An 8669-nucleotide genomic window follows, 5' to 3' on the forward strand; every position below is an offset into this window, starting at 1 on the left:
AAATTACCCAGGGATGCCGGCGCCGTGGCTCAATAGGCTAATCCTCCACCTTGCGGCGCCGGCACACCGGGTTCTAGTCCCGGTCAGGGCGCCGGATTCTGTCCCGGTTGCCCCTCTTCCAGGCCAGCTCTCTGCTGTGGCCAGGGAGTGCAGTGGAGGATGGCCCAGGTGCTTGGGCCCTGCACCCCATGGGAGACCAGGAAAAGCACCTGGATCCTGGCTCCTGCCATCGGATCAGCGCGGTGCGCCGGCTGCAGCGGCGGCCATTGGAGGGTGAACCAACGGCAAAAGGAAGACCTTTCTCTCTGTCTGTCTCTCTCACTGTCCACTCTGCCTGTCAAAAAAAAAAAAAAAAAAAAAAAAAAAGAAAAATTACCCAGGGATGTGCTTCAAGCGTTGAGTAATGGTAAGGAAATGCAAATAGACGTTAGCCTGATTGCTCGGTACACGCTGTATACACGTGGTGAACTCCCTCCCACGTGGTACCCCATAAAATGTGCAAGTATTGCATGTTAATCCTATTTTTTAAAAAAATTGCAAGGTAATCTGGAATTCACCCACCACCACTGCAGTGTCAGATAAAGCAACCCAAGCCTAAGGCCTTTATTAAGAACTTGTTATGTACCTGCCGCTGTTCTAGGCTCTGTGGATCCAGCAGTGAACAAAACAGAAAAATCAAAGCCATTTCAGTTGGTTGGCCCTCAGAGCTCCCCGTTAGCTAAAGTGCGTAGCCCATGGCTGGTCCCTAGCGGGCACCGAGCAGCATGAACGTCAAGCGGGGACTCCAGTGAGATGCAGGCCTCCGAGACTGTGGTGCACACACTGAGCCAGCGCTGTGGGATAGCGGGTGAGGCTGCTCCCTGTACTCCGACCTCCCAGATGGGCGCAGGTTCGAGTCCCGGCTGCTCCACTTGCGAACCAGCAGCAGAAGATGGCCTAAGTGCTTGGGCCCCTGCACCCACATGGGAGACCTGGAAGAAGCTCCTGGCTCCCGGTTTGGCTTAGCCCATCCTGGACTGCTGCAGTCATTTGGGGGGGGGTGGGGTTTGAACCAGCAGGTGGAAGACCTCTATCTGTCTTCTGTAACTCTTCCTTTCAAACGATTACAATAAATCTTTAAAAAGTGCAATACTCCTCCCTGGCGTGGAGGGAGGTGTCCTACTCACCTGAGTTAAGTTGGGAATCCCAGACCCAATCTCACCTGTGGGATACGTGTAGGGCTCCCAACCTTGTCCATGCTTTGGAACCACCTGGGAGCCTTCAAAAACCGCAGCTCTCCTGGGCCTTCATTCTCCGACTGATTAAATCTTGGACAGGGGGCCAGGAACTGAGAGTGTCTTTTATCCTCAAGTGATGCTCATGTACACAGCCCTGTATAAGAGTGAATCAAGTGATTCGTGATTGCCTTAATTCACGAGGAGCCTTACGATGGACCTAACTTCAACTGATTGACGGGCCCTCTAGTGGGCGGTGGAGTGTGAGTGGGTTCTCCCCTGCTGTCTCCAGCCCAGTCAGGCCCAGGGCCACCTTGGGAGTGACTGATGCAGTGCTGTCCCCTCCACACGGCACAGCAATAGAGAGGGGGTTGTGAAATGAAGCTGTGATGACAGAGCAGATCAGCGATCAGGAGGAGGTGGGGGAGATCTCAGAGGAGCAGAAGCTTGAGCAGGGGATGGATGTGTTCATTGTTTTGATTGTGATGGTGGTGTTGGGGCTCATAACACAGCCCCCTGGAATACTGATTAAATTAAAGGTCCTTGGAGAGCAGCAGATGCTTGAAGAGGCTTTACTTCGGCCAGCGCTGCGGCTCAATGGGCTAATCCTCCGCCCACGGCGCCAGCACACCGGGTTCTAGTCCCGATTGGGGCGCCGGATTCTGTCCTGGTTGCCCCTCTTCCAGGCCAGCTCTCTGCTGTGGCCAGGGAGTGCAGTGGAGGATGGCCCAAGTGCTTGGGCCCTGCACCCCATGGGAGACCAGGATAAGTACCTGGCTCCTGCCATCGGATCAGCGTGGTGTGCCGGCCACAGCGGCCACTGGGGGAAGAACCAACAGAAAAGGAAGACCTTTCTCTGTTTCTATCTCTCTCTCACTGTCCACTCCGCCTGTCAAAAAAATTTTTTTAAAAATGAAGAGGCTTTGCTCTGATTTTCTCTTATCTGCCTGATTGGACTGCCACAGAGGAGAATAGTTGTCCTGGGGCCAGCATTGTGGCGCTGGGGGTGAAGCCTCTGCCTCCAGTGCCTGCTTCCCACATGAGCACCAGTTCAAGTCTTGGCTGCTCTGCTTTGGCTCCAGCTCCCTGCTGTTGTGCCTGGGAAGACAGCAGAAGATGGCCAAGTAACTGAGCTCCTGCTACCCACATCGCAGACCCAAATGGATATCCAGGCTCCTGGCTTCAGCCTGGCTCAGCCCTGGCTGTTGCAGCCATTTGGGGGGTGGATATAAATTCCCTCTGTCTCTGCCGCTCTCTGTCTGTAATTCTGCTTTTCAGATACATACATAAATCTTATGAAAAGGGGAAGGAATGAAATGCGTCCCATTTCACAGTGAGCCTGTGTTTAACACCTGGCTCGGCCTCCTGGTGCCTATGAATGCACACCTGGAGACAACAAGCGATGGGCCAGATAGCGGGGTTCTGGTCACCCACTTTGGAGAACTGCACTGAGATCCTGGCTCCCAGCTTTGGCCTGGCCCAGTTCCAGCCTCATTCGTGTGAGCCAGAAGATGGGCACGCTTGCTCACTCACTCTCAAGTAATTAAAAAAATATATACTTGGGGTGGGGAGTGCTGGCATGGTGGTGCAGTGGGGTAAGCCTCTGCCTGTGATGACAGCATCCCATATGAGAGCTCCTATTTGAGTCCCAGCTGCTCCACCTCGAATCCAGCTCCCTGCTAATGTATGCCTGGGAAGGCAGCAGAAGGTGGCCCAAGTACTTGGGCCTTTGCCACCCACGTATGAGGCCCAGGTGGAGTTCTGGGCTTCTGGCTTCAGTCTGGACCAGTCCCAACTGTTTCAGCCATTTTGGAAGTGAACTAGCAAATGGAGGATATTCTCTCTTTCTCTTTCTCTTTCTCTTTCTCTTTCTCTTTCTCTTTCTCTTTCTCTTTCTCTTTCTCTTTCTCTTTCTCTCTTTCTCTCTTTCTCTCTCTCTCTCTCTCTTTCTCTCTTTCTCTTTCCTCCTCCCACTGCCCATCACTCTACACTGACTTTTGAATGGGCACAAGCCCTTTAATGACCAAATGCATTTCCATGAGGGACCTGGCTGTGTGATCCTGGCATCCTTGGTTCCTGCCCTCTCACCCACTTTTCTTGGGCTCTTCCCTTGCATGGTACTCCCCTTGGCTCCAGATCACACATACAAGGGTCTCTGGGCCAACAAGCTCCCAGAACACTGTCACCTCAGCCTAAGAGTGGCAATGGTCTCTCCACAAGTTTGCCTTTTGCACAGTGATTGTCTACTAGACCCCACAGCACGTAGGGGACAAATGTTACAGACTCATATGTCCTCATTAGTATTCCAAAATGTGTGGATAGCATAAATACAAACAAAACAATTTTTAAAAATCAACAAATGCCTCAACTATAAAGAAGAATAATTTATTTTCAATATGTAAATTCTGTAACTCAATTACATAATCAAATAATTGAGTAATTATACCAATTTCTTTTTTTAAAAAAGATTTATTTATTTATTTGAAAGTCAGTGTTACACAGAGAGAAGGAGAGGCACAGAGAGAGAGAGATAGAGAGGTCTTCCATCCACTGGTTCACTCCCCAGTTGGCTGCAGTGGCTAGAGCTGCGCGCGTCTGAAGCCAGGAGCCAGAAGCTTCCTCCAGGTCTCCCACACAAGTGCAGGGGCCCAAGGACTTGGGCCATCTTTCAGTTTTCCCAGGCCATAGCAGAGAGCTGGATTGGAAGTGGAGCAGCTGGGACTCAAACCAGCGCCCACATGGGATGCTTGCGCTTTAGGTGGCGGCTTTACCCACTATGCCACAGCACCAGCCCCTAATTATACCGATTTCTAATAAAATGCTCTTTTAAAGATTTCTGACACTTTAAAATAATTATAGCTCTCTATAGACAAGTGAGATCACTATGAATACAACTGATACTAATGTAGACATACCCTGTATGTTGCCTTGGCAACTGAGATATCAGATAGAATAACTTGATTTTCTAAAATGGTGAACAACTTGGTAAAATTCCAAAGTATGACTTTCCCTCAACGTAAAAGAAAGCTGCTTTCCTAGAAAATTTAATGTTTCTAGAAAAATTCAGCTAAAATGTAACAAACATTTAAGGCTTGATATAAGCAGGTTTTTTAGCTACATGGAAGCACCTGCAGGACATCAACATCCCTGACCCCCCACCCATGAATGCTGGCCTCCCTCCTCTCAGTCACTGCAGAAACCAAAAAGTCCTTACTTACTTCCCAGTTGCCCCCTCCACTCTGACCCTGCCCTCTTTGGAGACTAACCTTGACAAACAGATACATTCAAAATAAGGTTCACTAATCCTAAGGCCATTGAAGAAAAATATTTCTTAAAAACAAATAAGAAAAATGTGGGGCTTTCCAAACCATAGGGTCACTGTCTTCTGGGCACAACATTCCACAGAATGAACAGTCTCCCCTTCCGTGAGTCCCTTTCTGCTTGATGGGTTCCTGAAGCTTTATGTCTTGGGAGCTTGGGCACTAGTGTGGTGATGAAGGTGGGGAAATGTTAAGGGGGAGGGGCTTCTGGGAGGTCCTGGTCCACTGGGGGCACTGCCCTTAGAAAGAGCCAAGATGCCTCTCACGGGGCTGTGCTAGTTGTTAGAAAAGCCTGAGCCTGACTCGGAACCACTCGCTCGCTGGCTTCCTGTCCTGGGATGTGCCCCTCCCTCCTGCCATCTCCAAACTGATGCTAATGCGGCGCCATGCCCTTCAGAACTATTAGCTACATAAACATCTTTTCTTTATAAAGTTAGCTTGCTTCAGCTTATTCATTATAGTAGTGAGGAATACACTGTCACGCACAGAGAGACAGCTCTGTGCAGAGTCAGTTGCTACTTCAATGATCATGGTGTCTCATGAGAATTGATAGATACAACAGGCCACATCGGTGGTTTGGTTGCTTGCTTGCTTATTGGTTTGCCATTATCCTCAACTACAAAATGGGCTACCAGATAGGTCCACGGAGATCTACTTTCTGAATAGCAACTCTTATCTTTCCCTCTAAGCCTCCTGTCTTCACTGTTTCTCATACCGCTCAAGCAAAGGAGAGAGTGAGTGTTCATGTTTCGTGACCCTATACCCACGGTCTTTCCTCAAACTTGTATGTCATACTTTCTAAATTAAGTCAAGTTTGGCCTGGCACTGCCCCTACACATATTTGAAGCTTGACCTAAAATTACTCCATACATAGTGAACTGCAAACTCACTCATTGCATAAATAGACTGCAGCCTACTCTTAGAACAAGTAGTTGAGTCTCAGCCAGTCACAGCAGCTGAGCTTCAGTCAGCCAGCGACAGCCGACTATTCAAACTAGATTCAAATAAGGCAAGCGCTAAACTTGAACTAATCTATCTGTCTTTGGACTCATTTCCATTTCCTGTATGTGATTTGCTTTTTCTGTCTGTAAATGTTACCCAGTCCCGTGGCAGAACCTATAAAACCTAGGGCTACCTCATTCACAAATTACTCCTGCTCCATAAACTCTGTTGAATGTAACATGTCTGATGTTTGTCATTTACTAATCACACCCCAGCCCTTGGCCACTTCGGACCTTCATTGGTACAGGTAAACACAGCCACAGAAACACACATGATGAATCTGATTAGCCTTTAAATTTATAACCACCATATGCTTGTGATTATAAATTTAAAGTATGTCATTGCAAAAATAAAAGAAAAAAAGGGAGGAGGAGGGAGAGTAGGGTGGGAAGTATCATTATGTTCTTAAAATCATATATATAAAATACATGAAAGTTCTTTTATATAAATATAAAAATTGGCAAAGAATAAAATAAATTTATAACTACATACCTCCAGCAGGCTGCTCACACATTTCCCTAGACTTCATTCTCATTCTGCCCTAGAAAACTTATTTTATTTTATTTTTTTTAAAATGTATTTGAGAGGTAGAATTACAGACAGAGGGACAGAGAGAAAGATCTTCCATCCACTGGTTCATTCCCTAAATGGCCAGAACAGCCAGAGCTGCGCCGATCTGAAGCCAGGAGCCAGGAGCTTCTTCCTGGTCTCCCATGTGGGTGCAGGGGCCCAAACACTTGGGTCATCTTCCACTGCTTTCCCAGGCCATAGCAGAGAGCTGGGTCGGAAGTGGAACAGCTGGGACATGAAATGGTGCCCATATGGGATGCCGGCACTGCAGGCTGAGGCTTAGCCCACTGTGCCATAGCACCCGCCCCTGGGGCTCTTCGGTTCGGGGAGGCAAAAGAAGGGAATGAGTTTAAAAGCATCAGTGTGCTGGAGAAGGTTCCATTTCCTCTTTCCTGTCTGTTACACATTCCCTGGCAGATGGAGGGACAGCAGAACTAGCCGTACAGGAAGCCTAATTTTCTCTCGGATTCTCCAAAGCCTCGAGTTGGCAGTGACCTGTCAATCAGCCTCAGAGGGAGGCAGAGAAGGCCTTGTAGGAAGCCTGTGGGAGTGGAAGGCTGTGGGGCAGGTGAGCACACCTTTACCTGTGTCTTGCAGGGACCTGGTTAGGGTCTCACCTGGACAAATTTGCATATGAAAAGCATCTCTGTGCCTCCTCTCCTATCGGGTAGTTCCTGGGTAACAAGTTGCCTCTGCTTATTGAAGGAGTCTGGCTCAGCCACGTCTACTCGCATCTGCAGGCCGTGGTCCCCTTGAGTCCAGAAGGAGCCAGGGTCCTAGAGGATCAGAGGCTCACAAATAGGCCTGTATTTTCCCATGGCCACACCCATGGCTACCTGAAGAGCAGAAACTGCTCAGAGAGTGGATGTGGAGTTGCCTGTCTATAAAGCTGGGAAGCTTCAGTGCCCAGGTGCTCTGCAAACCAGGAAGAGTAGGGTGACCCTACCCAGTCCCCTACAGCTGGCCGTGCAGTGACCAGGAGCTCCGCGCACTGCGATCCTGCAAGATTCCCAGTCGGAACCCAACTCTCCAACACCCCTCTGGCACTCATTCCCAAGAAAGTGGTGACAGCCACCCATGGTCCTGTCGTAGGAGGTCTGATTTGGGGTGATTGAGTTCAGTGTTCAGTGTAACACAGCCCCTGTCGCAGTCTTGCGTTTGTGTTACAATATCAGCGTGCATCATTAGATTTGATAAGAGTTCTCAATTGCTAGTGTTGTTAGATTTGAATCTAAGGCATTTCCTTTGAGACACACCTGATGAAATGACAGGAATATACTCCGTATATTGTGCGTTATGTATTATTATGTGTGTTGCAGTCTTCTTGTATATTTTGCACTCTTTTCAGAGCAAAGAGAATACGGTTGTGCACTCAAAGCCAAGAACATATGCACAGTTCAACGTAAGACGTCACGATTATCCATGCTGGGTATTCACGCTGGGGTAGTGCTGGCACTTGGCCGTGTGCCCCCTCTAGAGGAGGCTGCTAATAAGAAGTCGTCCATGAAAAGGCCCCCCAGACTCAGCCTGCAGACTCCCCAGGAGCTGACAGTGTCCTGTTTGCTCGCGAGGTTGGGGCTGCTGTCTTGGACCCCTGACTGATCTGGGGGGGGCGTAGCCATTTTTCAATTTTGTGTGTCACCTGGCTCTTGAAGCTTTCTCAGATATGTTCTAAATATATGATTGTGATAGCAAGGGTTTTTAATTTATTGTGTCTTAGTCCATTTTCTGTTGCTGTAACAAAAAAACTGAAAATGTGTAAAGAATAGAAGTTTATGTGCGGGGCCGGTGCCGTGGCTCACTTGGTTAATCCTCCGCCTGCAGCCCCAGTATCCTGTATGGGCACTGGTTCTAGTCCCAGTCGCTCCTCTTCCAGGCCAGCTCTCTGCTGTGGCCTGGGAAGGCAGTGGAGGATGGCCCAAGTGCTTGGGCCCCTGCACCCGCATGGGAGACCAGGAGGAGGCACCTGGCTCCTGGCTTCGGATCAGCACAGCACCGGCCATAGCGGCCATTTGGGGTGTGAACCAATGGAAGGAAGACCTTTCTCTCTGTCTCTCTCTCTCACACTGTCTATAACTCTACCTGTCAAATAAAAAAAAAAAAGTTTATGTGGCCTATGCGTCTGTGAACTGGGAAGTCCAAGAGTGTGGCATTGGCATCTGGCGAGGGCCTTCTCGCTGCTGGACATGGCAAAGGGCGTCCCATGGCAAGAAAGAGCAGCTGTGCCAGCTCGGTCTCCTTCTTCGTGTAAGGCCATTAATGGCATCGTGGGGGTCCCTACCCTCACAACATCCAATGCCAATTATCTGCATGGGCTGCATCCCCACATTCTATTAAAACATGAACTTAGAGACTCTGTGTCCAGCACATGAGCTTTTAGGAAACACATTCAGATCACAGCAGTGGGGTTCCTTTCACTGTCTGACAGTTGAGGACAAAAGATCGGGGTGGGGGTGGGAGCAATCTATCAAGACTGCCAGAAACACAGGGCAGGGCTATTCCTACCATCAATTCTGGCTCTGAAGTTCCCTGTGGAATCCGTCGCTGGTTCGCATTTATATGA

At 49.0% G+C, this 8669-nt stretch overlaps 1 long non-coding RNA gene across 1 annotated transcript; it reads left to right on the forward strand.

Moving 5' to 3' along the window:
• The first annotated feature begins 363 nt into the window (after window positions 1-363).
• Window positions 364-8352, forward strand: LOC149128001 (uncharacterized). The gene is made up of 3 exons (XR_016230241.1): window positions 364-406; window positions 6524-6674; window positions 7455-8352. It is a non-coding gene; the product is annotated as an uncharacterized LOC149128001 (long non-coding RNA).
• The last annotated feature ends 317 nt before the right edge of the window (window positions 8353-8669 follow it).

Source organism: Oryctolagus cuniculus, chromosome 2 (assembly GCF_051225735.1).
Source record: "Oryctolagus cuniculus isolate XC-2025 breed Fujian yellow rabbit chromosome 2, ASM5122573v1, whole genome shotgun sequence".
Taxonomy (NCBI): Eukaryota; Metazoa; Chordata; class Mammalia; order Lagomorpha; family Leporidae; genus Oryctolagus; species Oryctolagus cuniculus.